Source organism: Macrosteles quadrilineatus, unplaced genomic scaffold (genome assembly GCF_028750875.1).
Source record: "Macrosteles quadrilineatus isolate MER2022 unplaced genomic scaffold, UCM_ALF_1.0 Scaffold_1__1_contigs__length_201487025, whole genome shotgun sequence".
Classification (NCBI taxonomy): Eukaryota; Metazoa; Arthropoda; class Insecta; order Hemiptera; family Cicadellidae; genus Macrosteles; species Macrosteles quadrilineatus.
This window is the reverse complement of record NW_026542594.1, coordinates 29,242,033-29,254,310: the sequence shown is the minus strand read 5'-3', so window position 1 is coordinate 29,254,310 and position 12,278 is coordinate 29,242,033.

Sequence of the window (12,278 nt, the reverse complement as noted above, 5' to 3'; positions counted from 1 at the left end):
GCTGCGGAGGGGTAATCAAACTTTTAGCATCACAGCGTAAAGAATAGGTGGTTTAATTGTGCAATAATCTCACTCGTAAAAGAGTGAAAATTTAAAAACGTACGTTTTCATGTCCCTGGCCTTTTACTTCGTAGATACTGGATTTGTAGTTTATTATTATGTGTTTTAATATTTTTTGGGACTGGGGCAACATGTTACACACATTTATTTGGTTTTAAATAGGTTCTAGGTATTTTTTTCGTATTTTTAAAGTCTCAAAATTCACGACCATGACGTGTCCCTAGGGTACATTTTCCAACTTTCACGCTGTTTTTAGACTAATTATTCATGCCGAAATATATAAAGCCATATTTTTATGTCATCAATGGTTCTTACATTTACATAAAAGGAGCATATTATAATTTTATTGTCATTGCAAACTGACTACCATGACAAAATAAGTCTGTCCCTCGATTTGGCGTCACGACCATTTGGGAAAAATTTTCAACTTTGGAGCACGACAGTGGCAAGCCTGGCGTCGATGGAGTCAGTTGGTTTTAGAGACTAGTTCGGGGTGTACGTCAGGATTGTAGTGCCGGTTGCTTTCAGTTGAAAGGAGGAATTACAAGATTAATAAAGGCAAGTTTGTGTTTTTTGTAATTTTGGTGTGTCCATGACCGTACGTAGTCATTCGATGAAGTAGACATGGTGTTAATTTTTGTTTATTAGATATTTCAATTGCTAGATTAACCTAGAAGTCCACTTTGTATCCTCGAACATGAGGTGCAGGGCTACCGCCAGAACAGAGCCAAATAACACGTAATTTCACGACCAAAGTTTCACGACCATCGCGGGTTTTTTCACGACCAATCCAGCCTTATGGATTATAGTGTGTTTGGTCGTGACAATAACTTTAATATAATTGTAAATTGAACAGTTTAGTTCAATTGAAACACATATTTTTATTATAACTAACAGTATAATTGAAGGATTGTTTAGAAAGACTTAGATTATTCCAGACAATTCACGACCGTACCGCTTGTCCCTGACCATCACGTGTATGATTTCTATCATAAAAATTTCAAAAATTAAAATATTGTCATATTTCAATGTTTTATACACAAAAGAAGCACACCTCTATACAAACATAACGATTTTTCGGGTCTCAGGTAAGTTTTTTTGGAGTTATACAAACTTAAAAAGATGTTATTGGCTTTTTTTCAATTTTTTGAGATTTTTTATTTTTTTCTAGAAAGACCAAATATACCAAAAGCTCAGTGACCTTTTTATTGTATAATGGTCATAAAAGTAAATTAGTTTATAGCAAAACATAGTTATAAAAATATTATTAACCATTTTTAATATTCATTTAAACGTCCGTTATGGTCGTGACAGGATTTTGTGTTTTTCCACTAAAGATGCTCTAAAAAAAAAAGATACCCAAAGATATTGCGTTACCATGGACATTTTATGAAACTTCAAATGTTAATGAAATAAAAAAATAATAAAAGTTTTGAAACAAGGGGGAAAAAATTTGCAAAGTGCTTTTCCTGAAAACGTACGTTTTTAAATTTTCACTCAAAAGCAACCTCACCTCAAAATAAACTAAACATACATTATGAATGGTTGATTTTTCCCGTTGTAGTATGACAACTTCCCGAAGTAGTTTTGTTAAACGCCTAAACAGTTATACAGCCTGTTTTTTGTTATAGTATTAAAGTTCAAGCTATTAAAACCATCCTAGAGTTTAGTTCAAAAATAAACTAGTGTATAGTCTCAGTATTAAACGGAGGCCACATTTTGTCAGCGCGCTGCGGCGGTTATGTTAGGTTGGGTTATCATAATAGAAAGTATCGTTCGATTCATAACGAAGCGAGGAAAGTCCTACACACATAATATTTACGATAACCCAACCTAACATAACCGCCGCAGCGCGCTGACAAAATGTGGCCTCCGTTTAATACTGAAGTACCAAACTTTTTTTAGTTTAATAAATCATGTTCAAGCTACATTGCAACCTATAATATACAGGGTGATTGGTACTCAGTGTGACAAAAATTTTTTGGTGCAAGTACAAAGTAAATGAAGTGTGATGATGCATATCAAATGTTCCAAGTCTAAAAATTAGCTTCCCAAAAAATTATTTTATGTTTTTCAAAAATAACCATGCTTTTAAACTTAATACGGCGATTTCTCAATTACCTGTACATGGATTTGAGTAGGTAGATAATGTCATTTTCGGGTTCTACATTAAATTTTTAACAAGAACAATAGAAAATGACGGAGGATCAGTTGTAAAAACTCCATTGTAAATAGATTCAAAGATAAAAATTAAGATGTTTGATAAAAATTTAAAAACCAATGGTCTATTGCATTTTTCACACCCTGTATACAAGAAAGTGTCGGAATATGTTAAAAACTGCGCCATTTTATAAGCTTTCCAACCTTATGCTACACCATTGAGCTTTATGTCTGCTTATGTACCCTTTAGTGGTTTGAAGACTACAAAGCATGGTGTCTTTAACATTTAAAACATAAAAAGTCGGCATGTATTAAGCAAAAGCTGTATTTTTGTTTCAGCTTGAACAGTAAAAACAGTAAAAAGTTCCCTGTTTTCTGGTATTCAAACCACTAAAAGAAACAAAAGAAAATCTAAACCTCAATAGTGTAGCATATGGTTGGAAAGCTTATAAAATGGCACAGTTTTTAACATATTCCGACACTTTCTTGTATACAGGGTGTGAAAAATGCAATAGACCATTGTTTTTTTTTAATCTTTATGAAACATCTTAAATTTTTTCTTTGAATCTATTTACAATAGTCTAGTAAAATTATGGTTTGACCTGGGCAAAATTGCTTCATAAGCCATTGAAGTGGTATTTGACTCAACAAATGTTACTTTACAACATATCCAAAATCCGACAAAATCCGACCATGGGAAAGTGTCTAAAAGTAAACTTTAAAATGGCGGCTATTTTTCTTAAGAGCCATTTATTTTAAAACACCAATAGTCAGATAAATATGGGATATGGCCTTAAAACAATGCAAGAAAACATTGTACGGTTTTATTTGGTATAGTGTTAGGTGCGCAGAGTGACGTACTAAAAGTTGCCAAAAATCGGTCTACAGGAAACCCCCTCTAATGACGATAAAAAATGGCTGTTATCCCCAACATTAGACACATAAAAAAATATATCACCTGCATTTTCATGCATATTTTTGAGATATTCACTTATTTGTTATTTTGTTATTTATTATTTGAGATTACCACCGATATTTATTGTGTGGTTAGTCCTTTAATATGATAGGGAACACATTTTGGCCGCCATCTTGGATCTGCCATATTGGTTCCGCCATATTGGATATAAATATATATTTTTAAACGTAATGATAGTGTTGTGATTATAAATTAGATTTTCACACTGATTTCAATGCTAAAATCCGTTTTTAAATATATTTTTTTGTTTTGAAGTTATATTCAAACGAAAATTCTCCCTTATCCATTTCTTATGACGTTACGTAGTTTGAACATTTTTTAAGATAATTTTTCTTATATCTCAAGTTTTTACTAACGCTTGCAGTTTGTTCTAGCCTTAAAATATTCGGTGATAAAAGTGTTTTCATTTAAGCCATTGATCATTAAAATCGGTCGTGTTATAGACGAGCTACAAACCCTAACACAATATTAAATTTAACTTTTTAAAAATAATTTTTTATTAAAAGATGTATATCTTGGGTTGCTAATATGTCACCAAGTTCTTTCTTGTCTCAAATTACTCAGTGGATGTTTAGCTTTAATTTTATGTATCACTTAATAAAATCCGACAAATTTAAAATGAGTCATGAATCTTTATTTAACAGTAAATTATTTATTTTACAAAATTTGTCTTTAGTTTAGGGCATTTATCCCTAATTCTAATAACTCCCAATAAGTAATCCATAGCTAAAACAAAAGTCAATAATGTTACTATTTATTTAAGACCGTAAAGATTTTTGGAAGTTATTTAGAATTGGGGATATGTGTCTAAAACTAAAGACAAATTTTGTAAAAAAATCTACTGTTAAATAAAGATTCGTGACTCAATTAAAATTCATCAGATTTTAATAAACTGTTAATAAAATTAAAGCCAAAGATTCACTGAGTAATTTGAGACCAGAATGAACTTGGTGACATATTAACAACCCGAGATATACATCTTTTAATAAAAATGTATATCTAAAAAGTTAAATTTAATATTGTTATAGGGTTAGTAGCTTGTTTCTAAATCATCCGATTTTAATGATCAATAGCTCAAATGTAAACCCTTTTATCACAGAATATTTTAAGGCTAGAACAAACTGCAAGCGTTAGTGAAATCTGGAGATATAAGAAAAATTATCTAAACAAATGTTCAAATTACGAAACGTCCATAAGATGTATAGGGGATAAGATGATAAGATGTATGGGGGTACGACTTTTTGTTTTGTAGTCTTTTTGCATTGCCTGTTTTGATACGTTTGATGTTTCATACTATAGTATTCATGTTTACTGTTTCCTATAATAGTTATTTTTCACATATTTGTTCAAACGTCTGCGAATAATGTCCTTCGTGGTGCAAAAACTCGTACTACCGTACAGTATCTGAAATACCGCCAACCCTAGAGTGATTATTGAAACTGGTCCATTCTTCTTTTATAACCCATTGCGCAACTGTGGATGTAAACATAATGGCCTGTCTTGTCCTACTTTTTGAGGGGAGTGCCAGATCAATGAATGTAAGAACATTGAAACAAAATGATAACAGTTATTTAAATGAATAGTTTGTCCAAGAAAACCTATTAAATTTAGTTCTTTTTAAGTAACTATGGAAACTAAAATGTACATACAAAATATGCCCTTGTCGTTTTAATAAAGTCTATTCTTGTAAATATTTGATATTTCAACATCCAATCTGATATTTAATTTATGTATATGTGCTTTCCGTCATCCCAAACCACCAAAAGTCCTAAAACAAATATCACAAAAATATGAAATTTTGCCGCCATTTTGAATTTGATTTTTTAGTAATTTCCCATGGTCGAATTTTGTCGGATTTTTGATATGTTATAAAGCAATATTTTCTGTGTTGAATACCACTTCAATCGCTTGTGAAGCAATTTTGCCCAGGTTTAAGGGTAATTTGTCGCATTTTTCCTGGACTACAATGGATTTTTTACAACTGATCCTCCGTCATTTTCTATTATTCTTGTTCAAAATTTAATGTAGAACACGAAAATGACATTATTTACTCAAATCCATATACCTTACAGGTAATTGAGAAATCACTGTATTAAGTTTAAAAGCATTGTTATTTTTGAAAAACATAAAATAATTTTTTGGTAAGCTAATTTTTAGCCTTGGAACATTTGATATGCATCATCACACTTCATTTACTTTGTAAGTTACTTACACCAAAAAATTTTTGTCACACTGAGTACCAATTACCCTGTATGTTACTGTTGTATTTTATTATTCTTTTAGGAAAAAGAAGATTACTATTCCAGGCGTAGAAAATTTTATCCAGTTTTAGAAGGCATGTACTGTCACAACACCTAGCAACCTGAATGCATTCCTACATAAGTTCAGCTTGTTTTGGCCACCGCTACAGTGAGTATTTTTTTCATTAAATGTACACTTCATATCATATGACTTTTAAAGTATGAATCACATTAATTTTATAAAGGCTCATAACATTTTAAAATTAGGAAAAAGAATGTAATCGAAAAATTATAAATCACACCTAATAAACAAATAGTGTTAGTTTTAAACATTAACTATTGGATACTGAAGTAGATGTCCCCATATCTATAGGGACCAGCTATATCCATTTTTTTGTTAAAAAAGAATGTTGTGTGAGCCAGTCACACAATGTGCTAGTGACTAACTAACTCTATTTTCTACCTTATTTTTTTACATTTGGAAAAAAATCTACCTCTAAGATATAAAACTAACTTATTTGATCTTATCTTACTATCTTATTTGGATTTATTTGAAAACTAAGATTGGTTTTTCATAATATTTTTTTTACGTTTGTTACCGTAACATGTTTATCAAATATTGGCATCCAAAACTAATGCATTTTTACTTTCTCCTTCTGTACCATAGTATATGGAGAAAGTATTGCTTTAGTAAAGATGTCTGAATTTGAGTTTTCGGTCATTGTATTCGTTTTTGATCCCCTTAAATAAAAAAAGTGGCTTTTGAAGGTATGTCTATAATATGTGTGAATGTGTACAAAGCTACAGACTACACCTGTGGATTGATTTTGATGAAATTTGGTATGTGGGTACTAATTCATAGTAGGTATCTCCGTTTTTTATTTATTTTTAATTTCTCCCCCTATACCATAGTATATGGAGAAAGTATTGTTTTCGTCAAAATTTTCAAGTTTGAGTTTTGAGTGGATATATCTGTTTTGGGTCCCCCTGGACCCAAAAAAGTGGTTTTCAAAGTGATGTCTGTGTGTGGGTGTGTCTGTGTAAGTGTCTGTGTGTTTGTATTCACCGAATAGTGGCATCCTTCACAGGCACACGGCCGTACTGTGGCACCTTCAAAAATTGTGGCACCTTTTTCAGGGTGCCACAGCTAATTCGATCATTTTTGAGGTTTTCCAGCATTATTACGTCGTTTAAACATCACATGCCACAATTGAGTATTTTTGAACTCGTTGATGTGAGTTTAAGTAGCGCAGGTACACACCGAATTGTGGAACACGAAACCATACAGGTAGCTAGCGCGCCTCGCGCCGTCCGCCGGAACTATAACTTTCCTAATGCTACGTTGCCAATTCTCGCGCCAGCCTACACTCGAAATAGTGGCACCATGCCACAATTCAGTATATATCAACAGTGTGTGGACAGGATGCCACTTAATGAGCTGTAGAGCTTGAGCAGTGTGTAGAACAGTGCAACAAGCAACTAATAAACTAATAATACTAAACTGCTACGTATTATAAAACAATTTAAGTACCATAAATAATACTCTTTTGCTCCGAGTGGTGAACAATGTTTTACATTACAAAAAATTAGTTTAGTAAATAATAACTTAAATTGATTTACCTAACCCGCCTTGTTAAACTTCCCTATCCCAAGCGTGATGTATACAACTTCCTTACTTCTCGAGTGATGTAAAGTATCAAAAACTCACTCGGTGATGTAAAGAAACCCATTTAAATAACATTGAGTGCTTAACTTAAAAAATATAACTCTATGGAGCCAACGATGTTCAACGCTAAAAATCAGCTGTGCGCTTGAATGTTATTATTATGCTTTAAAGTATTTTCCTACCTAACCTAGCTTTTGTTAGTAAAAGAACGTTACTGATAGAAGATGAGTGAAATGGATAATGAAAAATATTGTACGTAAACCCATGTTTATTGTCGGGTCAGGTAAAATCTTGTACGTTACACGTTACGCAAGAGCGTGCTGTTTACATCACTTAGGTGAATTATGCAACTCGCTTCCGCTCGTTGCACAACATTCACCTGCGTGAAGTAAAAACGCTCTTACTACACTTGTAATGTAAATAGCTATTACGCAACCATTAAAAAATTGATTTTTGTTTACAAACATAAATTGGTAACGTAGTTATTTTGTATCAATTGAATTTGTACACTGAAACGATAACAATGTTTGAGGTTAGAACGCTATATAAGCTGTCCTAGACTGCTTTTTTTATCTTACAAACTATTTCGTGCTGATACATCTATTTTTTTTAAACATTTTAGTCATGTTGACAAAATATTTTGCAATTACATTTCTGAATCAGTCAGTAAAGGTAGATTTCGATGCATCATTGCTGAAAGTTATGTTTTGCTTCTCACTCTCAGAGTATTCCAAAGACATCTAATGTTTCAATCCATGTTCAAATGTTATATGAGGTAAACATATAACCGAATCAATTAAAGTACTTAAATTAAAATACATATTATTATCAACACGCATAATCTAGTTCAGATTATAATATCATCTCACAATCATATTTGTAAAACCTACTGTGGTGTTTTAACCAGTCCCCACTAACAAAAGCATAAAATGAAAGGTCCTAAAGAGGTTAACATTGAGTCATAACAAAAGTAGTTTAAAAGTTGTAACCGTGATACTGTAAATAATTTGATATTGTTAGATATTATACGATCGTTTTACAATTTTGTCAATCTATCTGTTACTTTCATACAAATGTATTTTTATTATTCAATGTTTTGTTTTGTAGAACCTTTAGTATTCTCAACTTTATTAATAACTAGTAGAATACCCGACCTTCGTACGGGGTTGGCATATAAGTAGAACATGATCATTGCAGTGATGGGAGAGGAAACGGTCTAAGAAAATAGGTCTTTTAATTTATACGGTATCCTATAGTGTGGCACACATATACCTATAATAAAAGAATGTGTTTAATGGTATGCACTGTAAACGAAAACCTATCACAATAGTTCCAAACATGTTAATAGGGCAATTTTCTAACATACTTTAGTGAAATTATAATCAGGCAAACGGGAATTGGCTCAGTATATAGGTTTGCTGGGGCAGGGGGATTATATTACTGTTTACAAACAAATAAATCAAAAGAATATACCCCATAACTCAGGATAAGGGCCTAGGTTGATAGGGCAATATAGAATGTTGATTATTTCCTATATGCATTGAATGATTTATTTTAAAATGAATTATTATAAAAATAAATAAATAATATTAAAACATTTCACAAATATTATAACAGACTCAGTATAGTTAGATCATAAACTAATGAAGTACTGTAACTGAAACAATCCTATAATAATGAAATTACATTAACATATGGTTTGACAGCTCCTTTAGGTAATGTTAAATAAGTACAGGCTAGTGACATCATTATTTTAAATTTATAATCCTTACCCTCTCTGTTCTAATATTCGTGCAGTATTTAATAAGGTTTGAACCAGCTGTGTTGAATTGAGAAATCAAAATCAATTTGACAGTTAGTTAGTTCTGCTTGTTTACATTTTTAAACTTACTAGGTTTGTTCTTTGTTACCATGGATACCATCAATCAATATTTACTTTTAAATCTCTCATATCAGATTTTTGAAAGCCCACGGGGCAAAGCCCTAGGTGAATATCGAAGCGGTAATAGTTCTATATGTATCCTAGGAGCTGTAGCTTCATTTGTGTGCAATTTGACTAATTTGAGCATAGTCGGATCAGTATTTTTTGAGATTAGCTCATACAAACACACACACAGACATCCCCTCTTCTTTATAATAGTACTAGCAGAGTACCCGTCCTTCGTACGGGGTTGGCATATAAGTATCAAATGCTTATAGCAGTTATGAGTGAGGACATGGTTAAAGAAATTTCGGTTCTTTTTGAAGTTCGTTCGCTACGCTCACTCACCTTTAGGTTGGAGCTCGTTCGCTGCGCTCACTTTCCTTCAGGTTAGCTCGTTCGCTACGCTCACTTGCCTTCAGGTTAGCTCGTTCGCTACGCTCACTCGCCTCCAGGTTGAAGTTCGTTCGCTACGCTCACTCACCTTTTGCTGTTGTCATCAATGTAAAAGAAATAATAGTGCTAGTGCTGAACCCTGTTGGTAATCCTTGTAACTTTTAATGCTATTGAACATCATAGAACAGAACCAACTTGTTTAATTGAAACAGCTGTTAAGATTCATTAATTCCATTTCTCATAAGGTTAACATGGGAAACTCCAGAGCCACTGGGGCGGAGCCCCGAAGGATTTTTTGGGATAAAAATATGCCTATATGTTAATCGGGAATGTGAGCTATCATCATGCCAAATTTCAGCCCGATCCGACCAGTAGTTTTTGAGATTAGCTCATACAAACACACACACAGACACCACCTCTTCTTTATAATAGTATATAGATAGATAGATAGATAGATAGAATAGAATATAGAATAGAATAGATTGATAGATAAACCTATTTCAACGTACAATATCAGTTTTAGGAAATTCCTAGTAAGGTTGTTAGAAGTATATTGGCATCCGTGAAGTTTGTGTAATGTTTTTTAAAATCAATGTGGGATATATTTAACTTCACTTATTATTTATTTAATATGTTTCTACTTCTTGAAATTCTCAGTTAACTGGGAGGTGGAGCAAACAGTTTGTTCTAAAATGAACTTGAAAATTTTAAACAATCTTTTTCTGTTGGTTTACTTAAAGTATATAATGTTCTACTATGAATGCAAATCTTTAATATAGTCTAAATTTCCAGTCCCACCCTCAAAAACTATATTATTTACCGGTTGAATCTTTATAACGTATAAACACATTATTTTTAATCGGTCATCAAACTGATTCTTGAATTAGTAGTTGCAAGAGTACGCAAAACTGCAGAGAGTCCTTGAAAATGGTTGTGCAATGATATAGTTTTAAATTATAAAAGAAACCCTTCAAAAAATTGTATTAACAGGACCAGAGGACCAATATGCACATGGTATTTCATTTGCATAAGGCAAAAAGTTCAAATCTTATTAACTTATGATTGCCAATAGATTTTGGGTTTCCTTAAAACAATTATATAAAACTGTCTGCAAATGTCAATAAAACTGATTTTATAAGAAATTGTAGATTCTTCTGTTGCTCTGTAGGCGACCATTTTGGTCACACAAGGAAGTCCAAACTTATATCTTAGTTTGAACAACGTCATCTTGATTTTACATTGCTCAAGATACATAATCGACACATAGGCTTTCAAAAAAAATAAGTAAAGAAAGTAACTAGTGATGGACCGCGCAGACATAGGAACAGTCTAGACTTGCCTCTTACTGACGTTTTCCAAACGAATATAGTAGTTAGATCTACATTCTTCATTTTAGGCTTGAAATAAATTTGTTTGTGGGTAAGAGCGAATGAGTAAGCATGAACAATAACCCTTCTCCCCGACACGCTACCATACCACAGCATCTTACTAGCAGAGCTCAAGGTCATTGACGTAATTGTAATGAACTAAATTTAGACTTCCACCCCCCAATGTCACCAATGGGCCCTAAAGGTTGGTATGTAACAATTCATGACGGTTGAACAATGGCCTTTAAAATACGCTTTTAATTTGTTTCCTAGCGTTTACCGTATCTTAGAAAAAGTTAGTTAACAATAATTACAAAAACTTGTTGGGCGAAAGAAAAATTCTAAAAAGCTACAAATTAATTTATAATATATGTATCTATATCGTATTAAAGTGTGTTAAAGGTTTAGCGTTTGGTTTACAATGTAAAAATTTTCAAAGTCACAAAAGATGGTTTCTGAAACCTTTATACAACTCTCCTTTATAAAAATTAAAAAAAATATTATCCAAGAAATTGAGCTCTTTAGCCACAAAATCCACCGTTTTTTTACTTACCTGACGAAGAAATAAAAACAGTAGCAGCCGACGAACTTTGTTATGTCATATTTAAAAACTCATTTAAAAGTACCGACTTTATTTCAAGATATAAAATAGAAAATATAAACTTTTGAGCTTTTAATTAGAACCAATAGTGTCCTAGACTAATTGACATCTTTCACACGAAGTGTCAACGATTTACCTTTAGTCTAAATGTCAAGTTATTTTGAAGCTGGACATTGAGTTTTGGTGCCGTTTTCATTGGCATCTACCACTTCTAACCTGCACTAAGATGGCGGACCTGGCTTCAACTGCTTGTATGTTAGTTATATAGATGTGCTCCATTAGTCTTATGTGATCGTTGATTTAAACTAACGGAATTCTGATGAAAATTTGATCATGAATTATTAGCAGTTTTGCAGGATGATTAACAATAGTTTTTTTTTTTTTTTATTTAAATTGCTTGTTAGTTGGCAACAAATCTTAGAGATGTGTATACATGTTTTAGGACAAAATTGAATTAGCAGATGCCATGGTAAAGAAGCGTACTAGAACAAGTTACTGTCGCCTCATCCAATTTTTACAGCAGTCAGCTGTTGACATGCTAGGCGAGCAACCGCGACAGTGAGGACGGGGAACAGCTGATTTCATGTTCCTAGTTGGCAAATTGTCTGCTAGCTACTAACGTACACATGCATAAGCCATCAGCAGTAGCACCAGTAGCCTCAATGAATATATAAACACTTGTGTTAAGGTTTAAATACAGTAGTCAATGTTATTACTGAATTTGATACTATACATATTGTTACTAATATATGAAATGGAGAAAAACGTTACTTTAAAAATACAAAATTTCCCAATTTATATCCAGACCTTTTTAAATAGCTTAGAAAACAAATAATTTAGTATATCAAAGTGTTTTTGTACGGTTATTAGTAACAGGACAAATTCAAAAAT